Source organism: Piliocolobus tephrosceles, chromosome 12, assembly GCF_002776525.5.
Source record: "Piliocolobus tephrosceles isolate RC106 chromosome 12, ASM277652v3, whole genome shotgun sequence".
NCBI classification, from domain to species: Eukaryota; Metazoa; Chordata; class Mammalia; order Primates; family Cercopithecidae; genus Piliocolobus; species Piliocolobus tephrosceles.
The window spans coordinates 38,586,149-38,599,177 of record NC_045445.1 but is presented as its reverse complement, the minus strand read 5'-3'; the positions used below and the strand labels follow the sequence as shown (position 1 = coordinate 38,599,177).

The following is a 13,029-nucleotide window of genomic DNA, read 5'->3' as shown; positions in this document are numbered from 1 at the left end:
GACGGGGTTTCACCGTATTAGCCAGGATGGTCTCGATCTCCTGACCTCGTGATCCGCCCGTCTCGGCCTCCCAAAGTGCTGGGATTACAGGCTTGAGCCACCGCGCCCGGCCTTTTGTATTTTTAGTAGAGACGGGGTTTCACCATGTTGGCCAGGATGATCTCCATCTCCTGACCTCGTAATCCGCCCACCTCGGCCTCCCAAAGTGCTGGGATTACAGACACGAGCCACTGCGCCGGGCCTTATTTATTTTTTAATTTATTTATTTTGAGATGGAGTCTGGCTCTGTTGCCCAGGCTGGTGTGCAGTGGCGCAGTCTCAGCTCACTGCAACCTCCACCTCCCGGGTTCAAGTGATTCTCGTGCCTCAGCCTTCCAAGTAGCTGGGACTACAGGAACATGCCACCATGCCTGGCTAAATTTTTTTATTTTTATTTTTATTTTATATTTATTTGTTTTTGAGACAGAGCCTTGCTCTGTCGCCCAGGCTTGAGTTCAGTGCTGCAATCTAGGCTCACTGCAACCTCCACCTCCTGGGTTTAAATGATTCTTGTGCCACAGCCTCCAGAATAGCTGGGACTACAGGTGCAAGCCACCAGGTCCGGCTAATTTTTTGTATGTGTAGTAGAGACGGGGTTTCACCATGTTAGCCAGGCTGGCCTTGAACTCCTGGCCTCAAGTGATCCGCCTCCCTCAGCCTCCCAAAGTGCTGGGAATACAGGCATGAACCACCACACTCGGCTGGTGGTTTGTTTGTTTGTTTGTTTATTTATTTTTGAGATGGAGTCTTGCTCTGTTGCCCAGGGTGGAGTGCAATGGCACGATTTCGGCTCACTGCAACATCTGCCTACCGGGTTCAAGCGATTCTCCTGTCTCAGCCTCCTGAGTAGCTGGGATTACAGGCATGCACCACCATGCCCTGCTAATTTTTGTATTTTTAGTAGAGGAGGGATATCGCCATGTTGGCCAGGCTGATCTTGAAATCCTGACCTCTTGAAATCCTGACCTCAGGTGATCCATCCGCCTCGACCTCCCACAGTGCTGGGATTACAGGCATGAGCCACCTGCCCAGCCTGTTTATTTATTTTTTATGGTTGCTTCCACAATACAACAGCAGAGTTGAGTAGTTGGAACAGACACTGTATGGCTCGTATACAAAAATATTTACACTCTGGCCCTTTACAGGCAAAGTTTGCTAACTTCTGACTTAGCATAATCTTAGGCATATGATCTCATTTCAAGTGGTGTCCTTTCCAAAGGACTCCCAAATATTTAAAACTTTTTATAAAGCCTTAATTAAGCAGTTTTAGGCCTACTCTATTCCAACCACCAAATGGGATTTAAGCTATGATAATGTTGCTCAGTGTATGAAAGGAAATGCCTCCCTGAATGAACAACTTTACATTCTATTTTCACCCTTGTTCAGGTGAATCCACGGCATTGATAAAGAAACAAACCAGTGAAAACATTATTGGTTCTGAATTACCGAAGAGATGTGTGTTGATTCAGAATGAAACTTCTTATCTTCAAACCTTCTGTGACACTTCCTAAGGAACTTCTTGATTACTTAAACCAAATGTGCAATTATCCTTATAACTGCAAGTATTTATGAAAACCGTGGCATGATTTAAATACCTTGACCAATTTAGTCATATGGTAATTCAAACCTTTTTAAAAGTATCAAAAAAAGCACCTTTTACTGCCTAGGTTTTATTTCTGGCTTATTTGGTTTGTTTAAATGTTTTTTTGTAATGTTTAATTTACATCTCCTTTGTAGTAAGTTAAAGCACTACGTTCTTCTTTCAGTGACAGTGACAAAAATGGGATCATGCTAACCAAGAAGTGGATGAATTTATCTCCCAAGGCCCTTTTGATTGCATGAGTTTAGTTTCTTCTCTGCAATTACAGATCCTTTCATATCATATCCTCATTAGTATGGTTCTTCTTGTGCTTAACAGCCTAATTCTGTCAATCTTCTCTTTTTGAATAGCAGCTATATAGAGATACGTTAAATCAAACTAAAATTTTGCCTGAGAAAGTCTTTGTACTTGTATACTCGAATTCTTAAGTATAAACTGCAACCTAACTTGGTAGGTAAGCAAACTGAAAACCTAATTTAGGAATAGACTTCTATAACAATAGCTGAGTCTCAGCCAATCACAGCCGCCATACTTCAACAACCACTCACAGGCAGCCAGCTGTTCAAACCCTTCTCAAATAAGGCAAAGGCCCAGCTGTTTCTGTACTCGCTTCTGTATTCTGTATGTCATTTTCCTATTTCTGTCCATAAATCTTCTCTGACCATGGAGCAGCCCCAGAATCTCTGAATCTGTTCTGATTCTGGGGGCTAGCTAATTCTCTAATCGTTTTTGTTTTTCTTGCTCAGTTAAATTCTGTTAAGTTTAACTTGTCTAAAGTAACAGATCTAATTCGCATATCATATAGTTCACCAATTAAAATGTACAATTCAATAGTTTTAAATTTATTCATAATAGTTACGCAACCATCACTACAGTCTATTTTCGAATATTTTCATTACCCCAAAAAGGAACCCCACTAGCAGTCACTCCTCATTTCCCTCCAATTGCCCATACCCCCAGTCCTAGGCAACCAATAATCTACTTTCTGTCTCTATGGATTTTCCCTTTTTGTACATTTTATATAAATGGAATCATACAATATGTGGTCTTTTGTTACTGGCCTCTTTCACTTAGCATAATGTTTTCAAGGTTCATCCATGGTGTCACACTGTCAATCTCTTTTTAAAGTCATTATTTTGCATACTTAGTAGACACAGATCCAAATACTTAACTATAAGCATTCTTGGTAGAATAAACAGTTATAGCATTTAAAAATCTGATTATATTCTCTCTCTTTCTCTCTCTCTCTCTCTGTCTCACACACACACACACATAATGCAAGTACACACTCATAAATTCACCAAAATTTGGCCTTACATATTCAGAAATCAATTAAACGCAATAGACTGGACATGACTGTTTCTTTAGAAGTCTGGCTAGCACTGTGGAAGATTATGGATAATCCTTATAAATTTTGAAATGTGTGCTACAATTTATTCTGAAGGGTTGTTTGTATATGTTTAAAAGATTTTTTTAATAGCCTCCAATATTTCAAATTACATTCTAATAAAGGTTGAGGTTGACTATTTCACTGAAAAGAATGCTTTATAGCCCAGACACACAAAATGATAACATCAAGTTGTATATCTGAGCTAGTGCACTCACCTACCTTAAATTCTCTGTAAATTATAGGCATGTTATTAATAATACTTCCTTAAAAGCAAAATGTGATATGTGCCAATTAATTTTGTAAATCTCATTGAGGGAGGGATTATTATGGCTCTAACTAAAGTAACTGTCAAAATTACTGTAACCTGGCCAGGCAAGGTGACTCATGCCTGTAATGCCAGCACTTTGGGAGATGGGTGGATCAACTGATATCAGGAGTTTGAGACCAGACTGGCCAACATGATGAAACCCAGTCTCTACTAAAATACGAAAGTTAACCCAGCGTGGTGGCGCACCTGTAATCCCATCTACTCAGGAGGCCCAAGAATGGATTGTACCCAGGAGTTGGAAGGTTGCAGTGAGCCGAGATTGCATCATTGCACTCCAGTCTGGGCGACAGAGCAAGCAAAAAAAAAAAAAAAAAAAAAAAAAAAAATTACTGTTAACTAAAAGCAAGACCTTCTGTAACTTGCAGTTTAATTAATGTAAGACAAGAGTCACAAATCTTTTCTTTTATTTTCCTTCCCTCCTTCCCTCTCTCCTTCTCTTTCTCTCTTTTCTTTCTTTTTCTTTCTTTATTTATTATACTTTAAGTTCTAGGGTACATGTGCACAACGTGCAGGTTTGTTACATATGTATACATGTGCCGTGTTGGTGTGCTGCACCCGTTAACTCTACATTTACATTAGATATATCTCCTAATGCTATCCCTCCCCTCTCCCCCGACCCCGTGACAGGCCCTGGTGTGTGATGTTCCCCTCTCTCTTTTCTTTTCTTTCTTTCCTTTCTTCCTTCTGCTTCCCTCCTTCCCTCCCTCCCTCCCTTCTTTCCTTCTTTCCTTCCTTCCTTCCTCCCTGCCTTCCTTCCTTCTTTACTTTCCTTCTTTCACCAGGGTCTTACTCTGTTGTCCGGGCTGGAGTTCAGTGGTGATATCATAGCTCACTGCAGCCTCAACCTCCCAGCCTCAAGTGATCCTCCAACTTCAGCCTCCCAAGTAGCTGGAACTACAAGCATGTGCCACCACCGTGTACGGTGAATTTTTGTATTTTTTTGTAGAGACTGGGTTTTGCGATGTTGCCCAGGCTGGTCTCAAATTCCTGGGCTCAAGAGATCTACCCACCTCAGCTTCTGAAAGTGCTGGGATCACAGGCATGAGCCCAGCCCACAAGTCTTTTTAATCACTAAAGTAAGTATAACAAATATATTTTATCTTTTAAAAAGATTACATGAATGAGATCCCAAGCAATCTTCCTTCCCATTGATGTTATCACTGCACCTTTGTGGCAGGCAAATCCTCAGTTTTTCTTTTCCAGATAAGGAAGTAAAAGTCTGGAAAGAAAGCCCAAACTCAGAAACTCACCTAAAGCTGTCCTATTTAAATAAGGTTTAGCCTGGTTGGGTGCGGTGGCTCAGGCCCGTATCCCAGTAGTTTGGGAGGCCCAGGCAGGTGGATCACTTGAGCCCAGGCATTCAAGTCCAGCCTGGACAGCATGGCAAAACTCCATCTCTACAAAAAAAAAAAAAAAAAAAAAAAAAAATTGGTCAGGTGTGGTGGCACAAGCCTGTAGTCCCAGCTACTTGGGAGACTGAGGTGGGAGAATAACCTGAGCCTGGGAAATTGAGGCTTCAGCGAGCCATGATCGTGCCACTGCACTCCAACCTGGGTGACAGAGCGAGACCCTGCCAAAAAAAAAAAAAAAAAGGTATTGCCATACATAGTGAACTGTAACCTAAATAGATATGTAAACACATTGTAACCCTTACTTGTAAAAATTACTGAGTTTTGGCCAATCAAAGGCAGCCAACTGTTCAAACTGAGTTCAAATAAAGCAAATGCCAAGCGATAACCAATCCAGCTGTTGTTGTACACCCCACTTCCATTTTCTGTATGTCACTTTTTTCTGTCCATAAATTCTCTCTGAACATGTGGCAGCATCAGAGTGTCTCTGCACCTAGTCTGGTTTGGGGTGGCTGCCCCATTATTCATTGCTCAATTAAACTATGTTAAATTTAATTTGTGTGAAGTTTTTCTTTTACCACTTCCTAGGAATGAAAAAGGTTTTCATTTCTGCTTACCTATGTTAAGTCTTACCCATCTTTTTCAAGCCTAGCTCAAGTTCCATTGCACAAAGGATGCCTTCTATAACTGCTTTAGCCCTATTACTCTCATTCTTTTCAGCCTACATACGGTACTTCTTATATATTCTATCTTGAACTGTTTTCTCTTTCAGTTATGTGGACTTTGATCTTGAATTAATATTAAACTATTAATTCATTGTGGTTTGAGACCATACTTTTTCTATGTTGGTTATAATAGTTATCTGACTGATTAATTAGATATTTAACAGCCAGAAAATCGGGGGGGGGGGGTGACACTTTAATTTTGAGCATTTCCAGTGATGATAGTGACCTTTATTAAATCTATATATTATAAAGTCCATACTGATTAAATATGTCCTAATCTTATTAAAGATACTTCAATTGATTTTTTGTCTTTTGTTTTGTTTTGTTTTTTCTTATTCTCAGATACTGATAATTATTCTTTTTTTTTTTTTTTTTTTTTTTTTGGGACGGAGTCTTGCTCTCTCACCCAGGCTGGAGTGCAGTGGCCGGATCTCAGCTCACTGCAAGCTCCGCTTCCCGGGTTTACGCCATTCTCCTGCCTCAGCCTCCCAAGTAGCTGGGACTACAGGCTCCTGCCACCTCGCCCGGCTAGATTTTTTGTATTTTTTAGTAGAGACGGGGTTTCACCGTGTTAGCCAGGATGGTCTTGATCTCCTGACCTCGTGATCCGCCCATCTCGGCCTCCCAAAGTGCTGGGATTACAGGCTTGAGCCACCGCGCCCGGCCAATTATTCTTTTTTTACAAGTGAATATCTGAAATAACCTTGGACATGTCAGAGTAATTTCTTTATGTGAATGTGCGTGTAAGATAGTTGGCCTGCATTAGCAAACATTCAGATTCATAATAACCTTTAGGTTTGAAAAATATTTGACAATTGCCTATTCACTATTAATATTCATGTGCTATATATGTGTACATTTTGAGCTGGAAACATAAAAACAATTCACTAATAAACAGTGGTAATAACTGTTCAAATCTGTATCCTATGGGTCAAAAAAAAATTAAGAATTGTCCAGGTCTTTCAAGACCTCCTCTATGCCAAATATTTTAAATATAAGAGAAACCTTTAAAATCATACTTAATTTTAATAAAAATGTCATCTCACAGCATACTGAATAAAAAGAGGAATTAGGATCAATCCAAGAACCTAAAATATCACAACATGGAATAGAATTATCCATGAATAAAAAAGATGATTTAAAAAAAGGATAATTCCTTGAAAATAATCTGATAAAATAAAATACAATTAATTAAAACAAATTAGTACACAATTGTACATTTAGAGACTGAGAAAACAATTAGGTGTGTTAGAAAAATGATTTAGTATTGAATTGATCAAGATTCTTTAAGTTATTCTTGACTTATATAAAGTTTGTGCAGCAAAATCATATTTTAATAGACTACAGAAAGGAGGTTTTAAAAAAATTGATAAAAATTATCCCGGGCAGGACGAGGAAAAAGAAGAAAAAATAAAGTAAAATAAAATAAAAAATGGATAAAAAGTTCAAGCCAGTGGTCGGGCACGGTGGCTCATGTCTATAATCCCAGCACTTTGGGAGGCCGAGGTAGGTGGATCACCTGAGGTCAGGAGTTTGAGAGGAGCCTGGCCAACATGGTGAAACCCCATCTCTATTGACAAAACAAAAATTAGCCAGGTGTGGTGGCAGGTGCCTATAGTACCAGCTACCTGGGAGGCTGAGGCAGGAGAATTGCTTGAACCTGGGAGGCAGAGGTTGCAATGAGCTGAGACTGTGCCATTGCACTCCAGCCTGGGTGACAAGAGTGAAACTCTGTCTCAAGAGAAAAAAAAAAGTTCAAGCCAGCAATGACATGTTAAGAATAAAAAATTAAAAATGGATAAAAGAGGAAACTGACAACTTTAGGAAAATTTCAGGGAAAAATTTAGACTATGTACACATAATACTTTGTGAACTAGACTGGGGAGAGTGTTGGTGTTGGGCAGAAAAATAGGAAAAACAGCAAGGAAAAGGGGGATGTGTATATCAAAGGAGGAAAGAAAGGTAGCTTGGACAGACAAAAAACCTAAGAGGGATATTGGAGCCTTTCTATGATATCAAAGGAGGACAGGAAAATATCAAAATTTTGATATTCAAAATTTTGCGATATTGACTTTAAGTGATTTATTACAAAGGCATTAAGATTGAAAATTGGAAATGGAAGAAAAGGTAAAAACTCTTAGGTTATTGATTCACAAGGTCTGTGAGAGTCCTATATATATTAATGGCTTTTTGTTGCTGTTGTTTAACAAGAATAAACTCATAAAATAACCATTAGTTCAACAAACATTTACTGAACTCCTATGTGTCAAGAACTAGGCAAGTCACTGTCAAAATGAATTAAAACCTATAAGCAACATCTGTGCAGGTTTTTGATATAGATAAGAAAACAATCAACTTTGGGTTACTTGTGAATGATCCTCTGTGAAGTAAACTGATTGTGTGAAAGATTATAAAGAAATGCTGTTTAAGAGCTTTGAGCCTGGGCTCCTTTCTTCCAGCAAAATGCTAAACTTTGAAAAGGTCCTTTAGATTCTGGGCTACACAAAGGTAGCTTAGTTACATCAAACTGGCTGGCTATCTTAATAGTACTCATTAAGATGGAGTTCTACCTGGATTATATAGTAGAGCTTGTTAAACAGGAATCTCAACTAGCATCCAAATAGGTGCTTCTGTGTTAGGGAGTGTTTTATCTGTTGGAAAGTTACTGAGGCAATGAGAACTAATGCCATCAGCTAGGTACTCTGCAGCTTTGAAACTATGGACTACTGCATTTCAATTAAAATGACATTTCTTGACTGAATTCCGACATCCTCAGTGGTAGTGGTGAATGAACACTTTTATCAAAGTATAGATTCTATTAAGCTTTTTAAAAATTTTTATTAATTTTTTTTGTAGAGATGAGGTCTTGCTCTGTTGCCCAGGCTGGTCTTGAACTCCTGGTCTCATGCAATCCTCCCACCGCACAGCCTCCCAAAGTGCTGGATTACAGGCGTGAGCTACCCCACTCGGCTCTATGTAAGCTTTTTTGAATAAAAAACAGGAACCGTAAATAGCATACACATAGGATTCTTAATATTTTTACTTTAAATTCTAGAATTTGAAAAACAAACTAAAATTGAATACAACGTAATTGAGATAAATATATCTGCACTGGAAAATTAAGCTTACAGAGTCCCTTCATGCTATAGCTCAGTCTGTAATTTTAAGTTTAAGAGCAGGTGGAAGCTCTTCAGCGGTGACTGACAGACAACATAAAAGGTAGAAAACTGAAGGAGCCTATTTCCTGTATCTAAAAATTTTTTGTGAAGAATTCCAGAAGTCACACCAAACCTTGGGCCAATTACTGAATGCTAGAAATCTCATTTGGAAGCTTACTGTAAATGTGTGTGGCAGCACACTGACTCCATGTTCAATCCGACGCCAACATGTTGAAATCAGTATTTTTGTCCTGACCCAAACCTGAACCAGTAGAAAATCTCCCGTAACAGAAATTCAATGTTTGTGAAAGCATGATTGCCCTCTCATTTCTTGTTCACCTTCCTGTGCCTTTCATAAGTTCTTCCAGTTCGTTAATCATTAATTAATATTTAACAAGGCTTTTTCCTACTGCCAAGTCCTCTGCTAGTCTAGCCTTTAAGCAATACACGAACTCCCCAAGTTCTTCCCTTTTAAGAAGCCTTGGCACTCACTACAGATTAATTTCTCTAAGGAAATTCATAATGGCAGACGAAATAGGGGTTCCTTTTCAAGAATATTCAATTTTAAAGCGTTTCAGCACCTTTTCCTGGTATATGTAAAATGTGACTTAATTGAACTAATTTTAAATGTTGACAGAACTTTCCAAGCACACATTTCCTGAACAAAATGGTTACAACTGGAACAGGAAAGGGCCTAGACTTTTTCTTCTACAGCTATCCCACAAGTCAGTCTCTTGACCTGACCCTGCAGAATCCCTCAAACTCTGGCTCTCTGAGTTGATTTTGGATCTACGATGAGCCATAGGTTTGGAATGCAGATAACCTCCACGTGTATTAATGAAAGAGGTCAGCTATGACGTAGAAGCCATCTCCTGGGCAGAAAAGGAGAAGAAATGGCAGTCTGGGGAGCAGTAACATGTCTCCAAGTTTTCTCTGGTGAAAGGAGACTGATGAGAATTGATACCCATTTCCGGTCAAAAGAGTAGAACCAAGGTACTTCCAACCACCTCCTCTCACCCCTCTCCGCATGGACAAACATACCAGACAGGTGATGTGGGCTAACAACTTACTTGGCATGAGGCCAAAGGCTTGAGCCCTGCCCTGCCCATATTCTTCTCCCTTGACTTCTTTTTTTTTTTTTTTTTTTTTTTTTTTTGGGACGGGGTTTTGCTCTGTCGCCCGGGCTGGAGTGCGGTGGCCAGATCTCAGCTCACTGCAAGCTCCGCCTCCCGGGTTTACGCCATTCTCCTGCCTCAGCCTCCCAAGTAGCTGGGACTACAGGCGCCCGCCACCTCGCCCGGCTAGTTTTTTGTATTTTTAGTAGAGACGGGGTTTCACCGTGTTAGCCAGGATGGTCTCGATCTCCTGACCTCGTGATCCACCCGTCTCGGCCTCCCAAAGTGCTGGGATTACAGGCTTGAGCCACCGCGCCCGGCCTTCCTTTGACTTCTTAAGGAAAGGAATGATTGCTGATGTTTCCCTCTGCGCCCTTTGACACTTGGACTGATTGTTGCAGATGTAATTAGGAATGTTCCCCAATATGCCGTTATTTTTCTCACGATTCTGTGAGAAACTGTACCCCTCCCCCATAGACTTATATAGGTGGCATTCAAATTCTCGTTCCCAACTTTTTCATATTTTTATTAATCCCATAAGATTTTGTGAATACGTACTCCGAGCCAGGCACGTTGGACTTCTAACTTCTTCTTAGCCCAAGTAGGAAGGGGAGACTCAGGCGCTGGGGACCATTCTCCTCTCCCTGCTGCAGAGTTGCAGTCCCTATCCCTCCTGGGTGCCCATCCCCGTGCCTATTTTCCTGGATCCCCACCCAGTTGATGTGACAGGCTCGTGGCCCAATCCCCTTCCTGGTTCCCAGGCCGACTGCTAGCACCACCCGAGCCAATGGCGGCGGCCGAGGGGCGGAGGGGGCTGGCAGGAGGGGAGGGAGCGCTGGCTTTAGAACCAGAGCCGCAAAGATTCTGAGGTGCAGAAGTTGTCTGAGTGCGTTGGTCGGCGGCTGTCGGGCCAGACCCAGGACTCTGCGACTTTACGTAAGTGCTTTGTAGGCGCCGGCGGGCACTAGGGGAGCGGGTTTCCTGGGCGTGGGCAGGAGTGGTCCTGGGGAGAGCATCTCGATTAAGCTCAGCAGGAACGTGCCTCGCACCGCGGGGCGGGGGTTGGGGGAGAGGGATGTCGGAGAAATTTCAGTTGGAGCCCTCGGGTGCCCGGGCAATCGGTCGCAACCGAAATGGGTGTGGGAGTGACGGGGAGTTTCCCTACCAGCACCCGCCGCAAACATGTTTTCTGCTCTTCACTGTATTAAGTGGTGCTTTCTTACTAGTTACTCTTAACTTGTTGCCAGTCGTGGGCTGGAATGCTAGACGCCAACCCTTGCCCTGATTCCCCTCCGCCGCTGCGGCCCCGAAGTGGAAAAGGAGCGCACAACTTCCCTCTGTCGTCCTTCTCCAGCTACTGCCATCCCTCCTCCCCTCCCGCCCGGACTCAGGAAATCCCGGAGCCAGCAGCCTGCTACTCCTCTAGCCCCCACAGGCCAGCCTCCGGTGACCTGGCTGGCTTAAGCCGACCCTGGGGCTCTGGAGAGGGGGGGCCGTGGCTGAAGGAAGGAACGAGGTTTGGGTTGCCTGCCTTCTGCCTGCTTCCCTCGTCCTTAGCGAGGGCGTCGCGATCGCACCTCCTCTCCCTATGAGTAAGCACTTTTTTTTCCTTTCAGTAGGAGAACATCTCTGGGCCAGTAGGGCAGTACCTTTCCGTTCTCCCCTGTCCCCACATCCCCTGTCCTTTTTTCAGCTCCTTTGGCTCTGCGGCCCCAGGCGCGCGGTCGGGGCGGCGGCAGTCCCGGACCTCTCCGACTCTTGGAGAGGGAGAGCCGAAGGGGCGACCGGAGGGAGGTAATATGCGCCCCCCACCCCCCGCCTTTCGCCGCACAGCTGCACTTGCCTGTGTTTACTTTTCTCCACCCGCAGTGCTTAAGCGCTCTAATGAGAAGCCCGGGGACGCCGACCACCCCCGCCCTGGCTTCTCGCCAGTCCCAAAGTTGCTGCCGCCGTCGCTGCTCCAGTGTGCTGGCGGTTCCGACCGCCGAGCTCCGGGACGTAAGATGATCCCAGCCCGGTTGGTGGAGTGGGGGTTAATGGCATCTGACTCTAGCCTTATGCGATGCTCCTTGCCTTTCACCTAAGCAGCACGATATCCCCATTGGTGCAGAAGGTTGAGCTTTTGCAAAAGGTTGAGCTTGGAACTAAGCGGGTTGGAGATCCTCACCATTTAGCATGAGACAGACGGGATGCTGGGGGCGCCCGGCCTGTTAAGAGGGATGGGGAGGAGGGAAGAGAGCCTGGCTAACAGTAGGTAGAAAATGTAGGGAAAAGTAAAAACTATTGAGGAGCAAGCACTTACTCCACTTCGCTGGATGTCACAATGGACTGGGGAGGCTAAACTTGATGCTGGAGATGCAGTTTATGGTGAATTCCAGCTAAGTGGCTGGAGCCCCACACATACCAATTGGAATCATGTGCCCCAAGTCTCTGATGTGATAGTCACATGACGTCTTTTTACGTTAAAGCTGGAATGTAATGGTTGAGGCCCATACTCCAAAAACCACCTCTACGTTTGAAAAAAAAGTGGGGAGAAGTGTGAACTAGCTTCTAATGAAGGAATTCTACTAGGATTTTGGATGAGGGGACCAGAAAGGGAATTTGGTGCTCAGCTTTTATCCAAAACAAAAACAGGAGCTGTTTTTAAAATAAGGGATTGAAATATATGTGAGTTGGGACATATATCTCCTCTGTTCTTCAATCTCATGGTTTTTCTAAATTTAAAAAAATCTTACTAATTATTTTCTAGGGAAGTCATCCTTTTACTCATGCCCCATTTTGTCCCTGAATGCTAGATTTGAAGCTATATCCCACAAGATGGTGTTAAAAAGTAAGGCTCTGTTCATCTTCCTTGGTCTGGCCTATATTTTAATTAAACTGTTCCCTATTTTAGGCATCTACTTAAAGGTGGTAGATAACCTCTTGACTAAAATTAACCAATTATTTGTGGTTTTGAATTAATTAGATAAGAAATCATGCACAAAACCTGTGGATAGTAAATTTGATACATCGAGTTGGTTGGGTTTTTGCCTGTCAGTGGTTTGGTAGAATAATGAGAGGACACTGAAACGACTTTCCCATATTGACCTACACCCGCCCAAGTGGCCCAAGTTAAGGTTGCTGCTGGGAAAACGTGGCAATTTGGCTATTCAGATTATATATTACAGAGTATAGAAGAGGAGCCTCTGAGGTCAGGAGTTTAAAAGCTTTGCTTATCTGGAAGGAAGGAAGGAGGGACGGAGGGAGGGAGGGAGGGAGGGAGGGAAGGAAGGAAGGAAGGAAGGAAGGAAGGAAGGAAGGAAGGAAGGAAGGAAGGAAGGAAGGA

The 13,029-nt window shown here is 42.7% G+C and overlaps 1 protein-coding gene and 1 long non-coding RNA gene across 4 annotated transcripts in view; one reads left to right on the top strand and one right to left on the bottom strand.

The window, feature by feature from the left end:
• The window catches only part of LOC111536620, a 39,110-nt gene extending 27,000 nt beyond the window's left edge, over positions 1-12,110 (bottom strand). Inside the window, exons 1-2 of the long non-coding RNA XR_002729787.1 lie at positions 12,007-12,110; positions 11,785-11,911 (exon numbers count right to left, since the gene is read on the bottom strand). This is a non-coding gene — a long non-coding RNA (uncharacterized LOC111536620). The remainder of the gene's footprint in view (positions 1-11,784; positions 11,912-12,006) is intronic.
• Positions 10,400-13,029, top strand: part of PLS3 (plastin 3) — a 90,056-nt gene continuing 87,426 nt past the window's right edge. Inside the window, exon 1 of one of the 3 annotated variants that reach the window (XM_023202989.2) lies at positions 10,400-10,640. The gene's annotated coding sequence lies outside the window, so the exon portion shown is untranslated. Of the gene's footprint in view, positions 10,641-11,416; positions 11,499-13,029 lie in introns of those variants that run through there. The other 2 variants (XM_023202990.2, XM_023202992.2) reach the window with 2 other exon arrangements.